Raw genomic sequence first — 14823 nt, 5'->3', positions numbered from 1 at the left:
ATTCTGTTAACTTTTTCTATCGAATTTTTTCTATTGAACATATCAACAGAATCAGTCAAAAATTAATAAAAAGTTTAATAGAAATTCAATAGAATTTTCTAACGAATTCGATAGGTTTTCCCATTAAATTTTTTCGTGCGTGATATGATGGAAGCATGAATGGAGCCTATAGATTTTGGTTTAATTGTTCGATGACAATTTATAAAAATCAGGAAATTCGGGTAAATCTATTCTTACTTCTCAATTAATTACAAATTCTGTATAATTTCTTACTAAGTACTCATGTTCTCATTGAAAATTCAAGTAACTTGGTAATTCCCATTTGATTTTTAGTAAGATTTCAATTTTTATTATCCCTCCACCTCAAACCAAATTGGATGTCAGTCTTCTGAAAACTACTGCTAATTTGATTCCATGAAATTTCAATTCTTACCGAACAGTGAGATCAGCAGAGATTATAAGGATTAATTTGTAATTTGTAATTTCATTTGTAATTTTACATGGAGATGTAAACGTATTGTGAAATACGTTAATAGATCGTTTTTCAATCTGGGAACAAGTGAAAAATGTACGCAGTTAAGAGCTTTGCGCTGAGATCTCTAGCGAACATCTTAGAAATTTTCATCATGTCACAGTTCCGCTGAAATTTGAAGAAATTTCAAGGAATCCCTTCGGTAATCCTAGACAGGTCACCATGCAATTGCTATTGACAGGCTAACAAGAAAAATGGAAAAAATGGACTTTATCAAAATTACTAAAGAAGACAAGTTATTTTCCAAAGATGATTTTTTTTTCATCTTAAGGTCCACACTGTTAGAGCCCCTTGAGCCCCATAATGTTTTTAGAAATTTTTCAAAATTACATGGAAAAGGTGGTAGTAATTCTCGTGAGTGACATTGAATTCGATTTAAGGAAAACTGCACGGAGAGAATATAACATCAAAAATTACAATGTGAACATAATCCATTCATGTGATCATAGGACCATTCCGAAACAATTTTAAAATTTGATTCATCTTATCCGCATTTTTAGTCGTGTCAAATTAGATTTTACTTGAATTCTATTACTTTCTACTATATTGACTCGCAATTTTCACTATGTTCAACAGTAAATTTTGAGTGTGGCAAGTGTGGTTCACGATTAGTATGTTCACATAGCAAAAAATAATTTTATATTTCTCCCGTGTAGTTATGAAATTTCCAGTTTTAGATAGAATTCAAGGAAATTCATGAGTTTCCAGTGGCAGTGAGACGGAAATTTCATAACTTGATAGAATTTTCAATTTTTCCCAGAATTGTCCTGATTTTTCCGAATCTTCACGAAATAATTGGACTTAAACATCACGCATTTTATTGATTTTCAAATCATTCGAACAGAAAATCAATGGAATATTTCATTTTTCAATGACACGGAAAACTCAGACGAAAATTTTATAGATATATAAAAAATTATCAAATGAATTAATTAAATTTCACTTGGTTTGCGAAATCACTTTCTTGTTATCAAGAAATTGTCCTCGTCTTTAGGACAAGTACAAAATTTCTTGAACGAAAGTTTTTTTTTCTTAGTGCAAGATATTTTGCTCTTGAAAATTTTCAAGCCACGAGTTTCTTAATACAAGTAAAGACGTATTTCTCAAAAAAAATTGTTCTTCTCAGTGTACACTGTCCATGAAATTTAGATTTTTTTTGTCAAAATGTACCATTGTAATTTTAAAAAAGTTCGGAGTTCCATATTCATCAACTTCAGGAAAGTAGTGAAAGTAATGGCATAATAATGTTTCCTTCAATTGCAATGCATTTCACACAACAGTACTCATTACGTGTTAATTTCCATACTTTTCATAATAGAATCATACATAATAAATAACATGAACATAACTAGGGGAGACCGGGGCAAAATGAGACCCCTGTCAATTTTGAGATCTCACACAAATGATTGATTGTTCTACAGTTAGAATAACTTTGATCTTCGAAAAGTATGACCATGACAAAGTTTGATACTCATGAGATGAAAAAAAGGGGAGAGACTTAATTATTCCACTCGATTTATGATCGATCGGCCATTGTCCTAAAAATTTCATAGACTGCCCACTAGTAGTTTTCAGAAGATAACAGCTGAATGCGATTTAGGAGGAAAAAAATATAACATTTCTAATTTCACAGAAAATTCCAAATTTTTGAGCAGCATTAAGGCAAGAATTCCTCAACTTATTAGAATTTTCTACGAAAAAATGAATGTTTAAAGTTGAATTACGCTGAATTTCCAATTAATTGAAAATTCAAGATTATATTTACTGAAATCTTCCTGATTTCTATTAAGTTTCAGGAAATAATTAAACTTACATTTGCAGTTCTCATTGATTTTTCCATGAGATTCTGAATTTTCAATGACGGAATTCCTTGAAATCTTAATGGAACTACAATGTGATAAAAATTCCCTGAAAGTGTATCGGAAATTTACAGCCAAAAAATCTTCAAGTGTACCAAAAAAATCGACTTATGATGAACTTACAAAAATTCATAACTATAAGATGAAATATCTGCATGAGACAAAAAATTTTCTCACTCCCGTAAAAACTAGAATGTCGCTCATAACGACGACTAGAGATTGTTTTAGATAGAAGTTTCTGTTTTTTATTCGAAAACTTATTTTCCTACTCATGTGAACTGTTAAACAACGTTACATGGAAAAAAACACTGGATTCATTTCTCTTATTGAAAAACAAAAACAAGCAGGGGGCTGAGCCTATTGGACTGAAGAAATATGATTGTGTCTTTATGCGTTGTTAGTCTTTTTATCTTTCATCTCTACCAATTTCATTGGTAGTAAGCTTCCGAATGGATCCATTGCAATTCTATTTTTGAAAAATAATAAGAAGATAAAAATTCTGTTTGTGGTGAAGAAAAAATTTCAGTTTCTGTAAGACGCGAATTCTCCGATTTTCACAATTTTCAAGTAAAACAAGAGGAAATTTCGTGCGAAATTTCAGATTAATATGTCAATTTTTTCCAAAGTTAGAGTGCAAAGACGAATTTTTAACAAAAAATCGAAAAATTTGAATTTGAATTTGATTTTGAATTTGAAATTTGAATTTTGAATTTCTCGGGAACTTTGCATGAATCAGTGGTATGAATTGTGCATATTCCAATTGGTTGGAATAGGAGACATTGAAATGAATATTTTGAAGAAAAATTGAAATCGGTCGAGTAGTTTTTCAGATATTCAAGAAAATAGATTTGGATATAAAGTCGAATATCTCCTAAACTATCTATCCGATTTAGCACATCTTCAATACCAACCATTTTGGTGCCAAGCGGAAATTTTGTACCAAATTTCAAGTTAATATATCAATTTTTAGAAAAACTAGAGTGCTAACAAAAGTTTTCAGCGAAAAACCGAAAAATAGAAATATCTCGAAAACTTTGCATGAACAGGTATAGATATTTTGATAGATTGCGATAGAAGACATCAAGACGAGTATTTTGAAAAAAAAATTGAAATCGGTTGGATACTTTCCGGGATATTTGCAAAAATCGATTTAAAAACAAATGATGATTTCTCAAAAATGGCTGAACCGATTCAGCTGAATACACAGACTTTTGGAATTATTTTAGCCCTTTATTCGTTTAATTTTTTCTAAAAGTTGACCATCAAGTGGACCAAGTTGACCACGCGCACATACATACATGGTCCTCAAACTTCGTATTTTTACGTTTCAGACCATTCTACATCATTTCCAGGCAAAGTTAGAGAATCGAAAAATCGACCGATTTCAATGCTTCCATTCGGAAGCAAACAGAGGGGTCTCATTTTGCCCCGGGGTCTCATTTTTCCTCGGAGTCTCATTTTACCCCGGTCTCCCCTTCTCAATATCAATTGCAAATGATAGACCACATTCACTCTTTACAAATCGCGTTCCCTAAAAATTGATGAAAAAAAAAGTAAAAACAACCAGTTCTTCATGTTTGTCATTCCTTTCTGTGCGGAACGTTATGCCGGTATTAAAACTTCATGTGTACTCTGGTAACTTTCTTTCTTTCGAGGTGATGTTCACTCGCCTCATGTTGTACATTGGGTGCCTTCAAGTTGCTCTCGTGTACCTACTTGAGAGGACCATTAAATCTCACTGTTGTCGGTTTCCAAGCGGGTCGTAAAACATCTCGGAAGATATGCAAAACGGAAACGAACCCGCCCGGTGACAGAGAAACGTGTGCGAGCGCACATGAGTGTTCAACAGCTTGTTACATTGATAGTAACTCGCTGTGTTGGCAACCTCGATTTCCAGGTGCTGTGGCGTCCTGCAGTCGGGTTAGTCCTATATGCTAATGAAAGCTGATCATTTTTTTATTACCGCCGAGAAGTGGAGCATGTTTGAATGATTTTACAATTAAGACGTATCAGTATCCATTCGGAAATTCCAAACAATGTATTTTGACCCGGACAGAGTGGATTATCACAGGGAAATATGTAAGAGGAGCATTATGTCCCGATAATTCTAGATAACCACGAGTTCATCTTCATGAAATCCTTTGAGGCACCGCTGGCCCACACTATCAGAAATTTTTGGCTGAAATTTCCGGTAAACTTTTTGGAAATTTTTATCAAGTAACAGTTCCACTGAATTTTCAAGAAATTTCGTCGGTGCAAAATTCACAATTGAGAAAAAAGTCAATGAAAGCTAAATTTTAGTTTAATTTTTTCATGGAAATTTATAGAAATCAGAAAAAGTCCGAGAGAAATATTCTTGAATTTTCCTTTACTCGAAAATTTAGCATAATTTAGTGTTGATTATTTCCCCCATCACTCTTCCAAGGAATAGAATGGCAGTATTCGACGTCTCGTGGATCAATCAGAAAACAATTCAGTAGCGAAGCGGTGAATCGGGTTAAGTCGATTTTGACTTTGGGTCAGTTTTTGATGAATATCTCGGAATCTAAGAGAGATGGCAGAATTTGCTCGGGACCTTTTTTGTAACCCTCAATTGGCTGTACAAAAAAGGTCGTGACAAAAATGTTCTATCTATCTTAGATTCCGAGCTATTCGCCAAAAACTGGCCAATAGTCAAAATTGACTTAACCCGGTTTATCGCTTCACTACTGAATTACAATGTCGAGACTTTTTCTCATCGACTATTATTTTATAAAGTCGACATGATATTCAATGGATAATTTTTGATAAATCCACTGGTAATTTTTCATATCAATATATGTATGAAAAACAAAAGATTTCCTAGTTGAGTGAGCCCCTCATTGGAATTGACAGATGGATTTTGTCTCATAGTGCAATTCTCTTGGCCGAAATCTGGATGGAAATATTCTCTTCCGAATACCACTCGAACTTCAAACTTAATCAGGTATTTCCCTCAAGGTCCCCCACATACAAACGAACCCCGCAAATTTCTCAGGAAACCTCCTTCGTTTATTTACAACGAAGCTATCGGCAGTTACCTGATAATTTTGAAGCTCTCGTGCTATTACATACGAATATTCATGTTTCAATTGTAAATCCAATTAAGTTGGAAAATTCTCGTCTCCCTAATACTGCTAAAAAATTTAGAAGTTCATTGAATTGTCAGTGAAATTTGAAATTTTATGATTTTTCCTCCCGTGATCCAATTCAATGTTGCTCTCGTGAAGAGTACCATTAATTTCAAATTTTTTCTAACACTCTTGGGGCCGATACATATTTACACATTCAAGCGGTCTCCTCCGAACGCTCTCCTTATGAGATATTTCGCAAGGTGCTAGAGATACCAAATTTGGATCATCTGCTGTTGCGTACGATGATACGATGACCTAAATTTCAAGAACTTCGGCGACCTTATTTTTTAGATATGCATCGCCAAAAATGGAAAAATCTTGTTTTTGCTTCCGAATGGAAGCATGGTATTCGTCGGATTTTGAGATTCTTTATTTTGCCTGGAAATGATGTAGAATGGTATGAAACGTGAAGAAATAATGTTTTTAGAAAATGTCTGTATGTGCGGGTCGGATAGTTCGGTTTTTGGGTTACCACTTTGTAGAAAATATAATATTAATACGGGAAAATTCATTGATATAGACGTGAAATTTTGACCTATACTAGGTACTATTAAGCTCAAGTTTGATACACAATTTCAGCCCAATCGATCCAGTCGTTCCTGAGATATGCAACTTTTTGTATACAACTATATTGGTCAAGAACTACTAACCGATTTCATTTTTTTTTTCAAAATACTCGTCTCGATGTCTTCCATTTAGATCAATTAAAATATATATACCCGTTCATACAAAATTTTCGGGATATTGCCGATTTTCCAAATTTCCCAAAATTCCTTGTACGCGCGATAACTCGACAAGAAATTGAGATAGAAGGTTGAAATTTGGTATCATTGTAGGTCCCATAATACCAAAGGCTGGTATTTTGGATGAGCGATATCGGTCTAGTAGTTCCAGAGATATTCAACTTTTTGCATAAAATTATATTGGTCAATATCTCAAAAACTACTTGATTGATTTCATTTTTGGTACTCGCCAAAAATGAAACAATGATCGGTGATCGATTTTGTTCGATTTCTTTGTTCGTACAATAACTTGAGGAAAAATTGGGATAGAAATGTGACGTGAGAAAATAGTTTCTCCTGTAAATTGAAAAAGGGAATTGTTATGGATCTATTCGGAAGCTTACTATCAATGGAATTGGTAGAAATAAAAAATTAAAATACAAATAACACATGAAGTCACAGTCACATGCCTTCTGCAATATAGGAGCAGTAAACTGCTTGTTTTGCTTCCGAATGAGAGCTATACACGGAGAAAAAAATTCCAGAATTTTTCAGGCGAAATTCAGGCAAAAATTACCGTGCCGTCTGGTAAAGTGGGTTCAATTGTCTAGCACCAGAAAAATTCCGGTGCTGCATAGTAAAAATTCCGGTAACGCACAATAAAAGCTTGATCCCTGACTGTTTTCTATTACATGATAAATTTCATTCAATAGTTAAAAATGAGTAAACATTGTCATTCAGCATATCATCCTATTAATTTTATTTTAACCTCTCCTCCATATCCTCTCTCCCATATTAAAAGCGGAATGCGCGGCAAACGTATGTGGAACGTTTGACAGGCCAATGTATATCTACAGCGTTATACACCTCATGAAGCGAAAATAAAGGGCACTTATTTTATTTCTTAACCGTTTTATCACAACACTAATTAATATTTCACTGAATTGATATTATGAAAAACATTAACCTGGGGTTTCAGTAAGGAGATATGTGAGAGAGGAGGCTAGAGGAGGCGACGGAATAAATCATCTGGTCACGTTGAGTCGATGTTCGTGGTTGCGGAGGGGGGACGAAGAGTACCGAAATCTTACGAATGCGCGATCGGGTCCTAGGATTCTGGTAGAGCACCGGAAAAATTTGCCAGTCAGTGTCATAATTTTTCTCGTATTTCTCGTAAAAATTCACTGTCGCTTCGATTTTACCGTGCTGCATAAGAATTTTTCCCCACATTTATCCGAAAAATGAGTCGTGCAACAGTACCTTTTCCTACTCTTTGCAGTACATTTGGCCTGGAAAGACCATCTGAACCAACTTTACTGTGCGGGCACGGTAATTTTTCTCGTACATTTCTCTCCGTGTATAATTGAGATTTTTTTCGATTTCCTAATTTTGGGTGGAAATGCCTAGAAATGTCATAGCACATGAAAAAATATTTTTAAAAAATATCTGTATGTGTACATTTGTGTTTGTTCGTCCAGAACTGACCCCATATAACTCGAGAATGGTTAACGTAAAGACGCTGAAATTCTGATCGCTAATTGGTACTACTGATAGTCAAATTTGTGCTATATTTCAGCTCGTTCAGTTGAGATCGGTTCCTGAGATACAGCGATTTCTCAAAAATCTTCTTTTGCAAATATCTCCTGAACCATTCGCCGATTCTAATTTTTTTAATACTCATCATGATGATATCTATTCAACTACACCGAAAAAAGACCATGCCACCCCGAGCAATGTAGTTTGATTCTCGTTTTTTCATTTTTTTACTGAAATTTCTCGTGCGCATGGTAATTTGAAAAGTAATCGAGATAGAAACTTAAAACTTGGTAGCATTTAAGGTCTTCAGATAACAATTTTGGGATTCTGGATGAGCAGAATCGGATCACTAGTTTCGGAGATATTCAACTTTATATGTGAAATTCTTTTGCTCATATCTCCGAAACGACTTCCCGTTTCATTTTTATTTCAACATATCCGTCTTGATGTCATCTAACTATTTCTAACAAAATATAGGTACCGTCCCATTAAAAATTTTCGTGATATCGCCGTTTTCGTATTTTTCTTGTCAGAATCCACTTTTGTTTAATTGTTAACCGCAAACTTAGTGCCCACGCATCCATCCAGTTCCCACCGTCAGCAGATTAAACGTTTACCATCTAGTGAGAGGAACATTCCTGAGAAATCTCTGTTCACTCCGCAATTCCGGGAGGCTCCAATGAATCATTTTTGATAGGCCGCAAGATTGATTTCTTAATGCCATACTTGACAAATTTGTTCTATCATACATAATCCTGTTTATCTATTCCATTACCATAACAGAAATTTAGAAAACCATTCGACGCGGTTTCTATCATTACCTCTTTCATTCAGTAAAAATATCTACTAGTGCTCTCCGTCCTCCTGGCCCGACCTCAACAGCATCTCCAATCCGATATATCGTTGATACCTACTGTAAGTATAATATACATCTAACCGCGGTGCATTTCCAACGGAAGAATGCGTGTGTTGGTGATAACTTGCTAAGCACGTGCTGGCACGGTAAAATGGGTTCATTTGGACGGACTCGGAAAAATTACGGTGTCAACACAAAATTTGTCCGTCCAAATAAACCCAATTTACCATGCAAACAGAGTAATTTTGTTGGTACTTTTGTCTCCGTGTACGCTGTTGAAAATTTTCCTCTGAAATTTCCGGTAAGAGTCTTCGGAATGTCAAGCAAGTAGCAGTCCCACTGTAACTTCACGGAATTTTGTTACTGAAAATTCAAAATTTGCATTGAAAAATCCGTGAGAAGTGTAAATTTCGGTTCAATTACTCTGGGGAAATTAATGAAAAAGTAGGAAAATTTGAAGGACTCTCCTTGAATCCCAGATTCCGCAATTTTCGGGAAATTTCTTCAAAATTCCGGGAATTCCAAAAATTTTGAATGAATTCTCTAAAAATTTAGGAGAATTTAGCAATGAATATTCATTTTCATTTGAAAATTTAGGTAAATTGTGGAATTTCCGTCTTCCTGCCGCTAAAAAAGTGGAAATTTACTTGAATTTTTGAAGAAACTTGAAATTTCATTGACTTTTTCTCTTTAAAGAGATTCAAGTATTTTAGCTATTTTTTCTTCGGTGAAATGCTTTTATACTTTTATAGTCATACATCAAAAGCTTCATTTGAGCCCCATTTGCCACTAAGTTTCCGGACATTTTACAATAATTTTATTATTTAAACTTAGTAGGTCTGAATTGGAATGTCGATATTGAGCCGTTGGAAAACATTTTAAAAATTGAAAAAAAAATAGAAAGTTTGCTTCTGAAGAAAGTCTGATGAATTGATTAAAAAATTGCAATTTTGGAAAATTAAGAGCATTTTTTGGAAATAAATTGTAAACAATCCATTTCCCACCATTATTTCCTCATAAACTAAGAATGTTAAAAAAATAATAATTCTATACATAATGTAATTTGAATGACGCTGAATATCCATGATTTTTTTTTTAAATTTTTCTCACGCAATTGACAAATTCAATGATTGAAAGTCGTTGAATCTATAGCGTGGTCTGTAACAAACTGTAAAAGACACTTGGATATCCTCAAATCGAACTCAAGGTTTTTTTCTCGGAAAATTCACCCAATTTTTTTTAAAAAGTTCATGTCATGAACAAATAAACTAAATAACTTAGTGTGAAGCACGTCTCTCACAACAAATCAATGAACAAATTGAGGGAGGCAATGGCTTAATCCGCTGCAGTCAGCACACATTGATACATTTGTAAAATGCATCGCATGAAAGAAAGGCGTTGACCATAAAATTATATGGAAAGATCCAGTGCTTATCCACAGAGTTGACATCTCATTCCATTCATATCCGTCAGTGGAACTTCAACCGATTAATCCAAGCCACACTCAATTATGCTGAGAAGAAAGTGGAATAGCAATCACCTGATCACGTGCTACGAGTGGCTCTATAAGTTTGATCCCAATATGATAATTTTTCAATCTCGATGACGGCGCCCCAATAACAAGGTTATCCACGCTTCTATAGACCACCACACTTTTTATCGAATAGTTATATTGAATATAGAAGCCAAAATCAGTCGATTGTTTGTACTAGTTCCTATGTTTGTATGTACCCCAGTGGAAAATCCAAAATTATAGCGTAACATACCTGATCAGAATCTGATAAGGTAACCTGATCAGTGTCTGATCAAGACCTGACTAAAATTTCCACTCAGGTATGCGTTTAGGGCCTATGGGTCTGTGTTCTTCACACGCGCACTCAATGGTTTCAGAGGAAATTTCCGTCCACAAAGACATGTGTTGATCTCTTGGTGACGAAGAGGCCTGAGGCCAGTTTTCGTGAAAAGTCAGTAGAGTTAGTTACGTCGGAGAGACTGACGAGTGAGGACCTAGAAAATAAAAACTTCTCTCCCGCCAAAACCTGTGTCTTTAATTAAATTACCCTGGCTATCACCCATAATTACAATATTACTTATTCTTCCGCAATATATTTTCAATTTTCAATTCTTTGGTTCCTTGATGTTACAAAAGTTTTTCTTTGTTTTACATCTACACATGCCACCCTCCTCCTTCATCATAGAACTGAATCTGTAGCCCTCTCCTCCTTCACAGAACAACAGCAATAATTTTTAAAAATTCAACCGATTTGTTGGTCTCTCGCTCCCACTCCAGGTGGGTTGAAGTGGATGTGACCCATTATGGCTCGAACCAATAACTTCCCGACCAATTCCTGTTTTTCTGTTTACTAGAAAGAAAGAACGCAAGAATTTTGAAATTTCCATCCGGATAACAAGAAAGTGGTTGAGACGATTTTGCCCAGAATCCAATCGAAATCGAATAAGACTGTCAGAAAATGACTACTGAAATTTTAAATAAAAAATCTTGGAATTTTTAACAATCACTCATTGACACGAAATTTATATGTAAAATTGGGTGGTGCCAGATGGTATGACCGTTGTGGTCTTTTACCTACCCGTCCCAGTACCTACGCGGTACCTCAGCCTAATTCCCTACCCGCACTTGCCTCTAAGCTAACTTATATCGAACTCCACATAACTAACTCCACATGCACTGGGTTCGTTTTCCGGCGATGAAAAAATCTTTCATCACCGGGACTCGAACCTGCGCTACTGGGACGCTTTGGTTTATAGGGCCAGCACGCTGACGACGAGCCCAAAGACGTCCCTCGAAATTTGCATGTATTTTGTTATTAACAAATCAGTTGAATTCTGGAGTATTCAATGAAATTGCACTTTTCAGGTCTATATGATAATGAAAATTATTGAGTAATTTAAAAATTCAATCAACAATTTCGCTGAATTTTCAAACCACTGAAAATTCAGTTGGATGTGATGTTCAATTTCTGCAATGAATTTGAAAATTGTAGATTTCATTGAAATCTCAGTGATAATCTTACATGGAAAACCCGAACTAACCCGAATTTTCAACCATAATGAGAGATTTCAGGAACGGTTTGATCTTAAATCGGATTCAAATTCACAGCATTGAGAATTCGAGTGCTTAATTTTCAAAAAATTTCCAACAGTGCATGTAGATGCATCGACCGTACCAAAAAAATCGAAACCCATCATTATTCTTCGTAAAATTGTTGAATTTCCAAAAAAAAATTGTTTTCATTTCTTCACAAGTTTTATGCGAATTACTAGCGAACCGCCGAAACGATCGTCTTCATAACCTAATCAGTACTAAGCCACATTAATAGTCATCGATTGAAAAAAAAATTATTTGAATCGGATCATTTGTTCAGAAGATATTGTTGGATAAAATTTTAGTCACATACGTACATACACACAAGGACATGTCTTCAAAAACGTATCAGGATGATTCTAGAAGCCATGAAATAGGAGAAATCATAGTAATTCCATGTTCAATTTTCGGGTTATTGCAATAACTTCCTTCGGGTCGGGAAGTTAAAAACTCAAATAATTATAAAAAATTTCCCTTGCGCTTCAGCCTCAAGTAAACAATAACAGAAAGGTAAACATATCTTGCCAGAAGCCAACGCTGACATCTACACCGCTTTGAAACATCTTTAAGAACATTCGCAAATAATTTAAGAAAATCTTCACAAATGACAACATCTCGTGATCATGCCTGCAGCAAAATATTTTTGAAGACCAAAAGCATCAGCTCATATCCTCAATATAGAAACCAAATATATGAAGCCAACGTCACATATTTCAACCGAAGAAGATACATGAAATTGTGGGAGTAGGCTATATTTCATTCAAGTCTAATGGATGAATGCCGGAAATTCTCCAAATGACTCTCTTTAAACTTTCGAACCTTATACACGACGATATGAATAATCTCACCGTGGACCACCCAAAATCCCCAAATATGCATTGGAAAAGAAGGAAGTACAGAAATAAAAATGATGGATAAAACTAAAGAAAAAAAAAGACTGAAAGTATGTTTCCTCGATGTTCTAATCGGTGTCAACTGCTGCACGTATCGACCTACTCCGAGTAAAAGATCCGTTATACGGTGTATCCCCCACTCCGGCATTCAATTCTATCATTGAAAACATACAGGAAGATTTGTAGACAACACTATTTACCACATAAGATTATGATTATAGTGAAATACATCTGAGCCGAGCATCTATGTATAGCATCCTAAGTGCGTAGGCTCATTCATGGATTCTTTACACATGTGTTGAAAAAATTTCATTTGTACACCGGCGTTTTGTAGCGGTTATCTGATCATAAGTAGATCTCTCATCGTGACCTTTCCACAGTATACTCTCACGTTCGGGCAGTGCGTTATCGCAGATCTATCTCTGAGTCTGCTTCAAAATATGATTGTAATCAAAATCGTTGAAATTATCTAGTGGTACTTTGATAATCATGACACACTGACCTCCGGCTTCATTCCTTTTGTTTATTTTACGTCTTTTTTCAGTATTAGGTGAGAATTTTAAACGGACTGACACCGGATATCTTACTCAGACGCGAATAAAATATTCAGCTACAATGATTCCCGTTCAACTTTACACTTGTTCTTCTGGACACGTATCAGAAGTGATAGTTGTCATAAGTGTGTTTCCACGATGTCCACTCTGAAATTGTCATGCAAAACGGGTGGGAGCCCTCTTTAGGTTAGACCGAAAAAGAGCTGTCGTGCCGGACAAGCCATCACCCCAAATCCAACTATTAAACACATATGTATCGCAGTCGGACAAATTTTGCAGGAGCATTACATTCCAAGCACGTATTTTTGTCGCAATCGATACCAGAGTTTTATCACATATTTTTCTCGAACGGTATTTAAAGTGGGGAGTGAGATAATGATCCCGATAGGATCTGGATCATAATATTAAAAACAATCGACGGTTTGATATTATTCTAAATTTTATTGGCCTTTCTCTTCCTCTTCTTGACGCTTGATCATCTCTAATTCTTCCGATAATCAAGTCAATGGCAAGGAAGCAGTTAATGCAACGCTGATGAGCACTAGGTACGGGATCGTTAGAAAGTGATGAACAAAATTGATTCATTCAATTTCAAGCACCTGTTCCTGTCTCTCAGTTGCGACTATTTTGCACTTCCAGTGCCTTCGTCCTCATTGTTGAACTGCATCAATTAATAATTCGTTAACTATCGCCCGGAGCCGAAAGTCGAAAATTACAATGACTGCTGGAAATTGAAGAACGACTTGAGGAGAATAAAGGAGAGCAATATCTTAGTGTTATACACTGTTAAAAATTTTCAACTGAATTTTCCGTGCCAAATTCCGGAAATTTTTATCGTGTTCAAGTTCCACTAAAATTTCAGGAAATCTTGTCATTGAAAAATCAAATTTTCCATTGATTTTGCGTTCAAATGATCTGGAAATCAATAAAATACTTGATTTTTCAGTTTAATTATTCTGTGAAAATTCTGAAAAATCAGGAAAATTCAGGGACAAATTCATATCATTTTGGTTCTGAATATTCATGTTCCACTGAAAATTCAATCAAGTTGTAAAATTTCTATCTCACTCACACTGAAAACTCATGAATTTCCGTAAATTCTACTTAAAACTTGACATTCCTTAACCGTATTCTTTCCCTAAATTCCATTTAATGTCAGTCTCACGAGATTTACTCATGAGATAACATCTTCCATGAAATGTGAAAAAATTTCTAACAGGTTACCTCTTACAGAACGCTACCCGCCGGGGCTTTTTTTGATTAATTTTCACGTTCGGATTTCAGCAATCGGAGGGCAGTATTTGGGATCACCTGATATGTTGATGGATATTTCCTCACTGACATTGCATATCAACTTCTGAACAACTCCGCATCGATACGATCAATTGAACGATTGTACCGTACATAAAAAATTATTATCCTCTTTAACCCTAGACTGGTCACCATGCGAGGGAATTGCCGCAACACGTCGTTTTATTCACCTTGCCATCGACTGGTTGACCGGAAAAATTTGAGAAAAATTGAATTCGTCAATTGAAGTATCTGGAAAATTCTAGTATTTTTTTTCAATATTGTATCCTTAATTCTGGGAGAAAAAAAAATTTCCAACAGAT

Source organism: Diachasma alloeum, unplaced genomic scaffold (genome assembly GCF_001412515.2).
Source record: "Diachasma alloeum isolate Michigan unplaced genomic scaffold, Dall2.0 Dall_scaffold_00206, whole genome shotgun sequence".
In the NCBI taxonomy this organism is placed as follows: Eukaryota; Metazoa; Arthropoda; class Insecta; order Hymenoptera; family Braconidae; genus Diachasma; species Diachasma alloeum.
The sequence above is the reverse complement of the archived record's forward strand: the minus strand, read 5'-3'. Positions refer to the sequence as shown.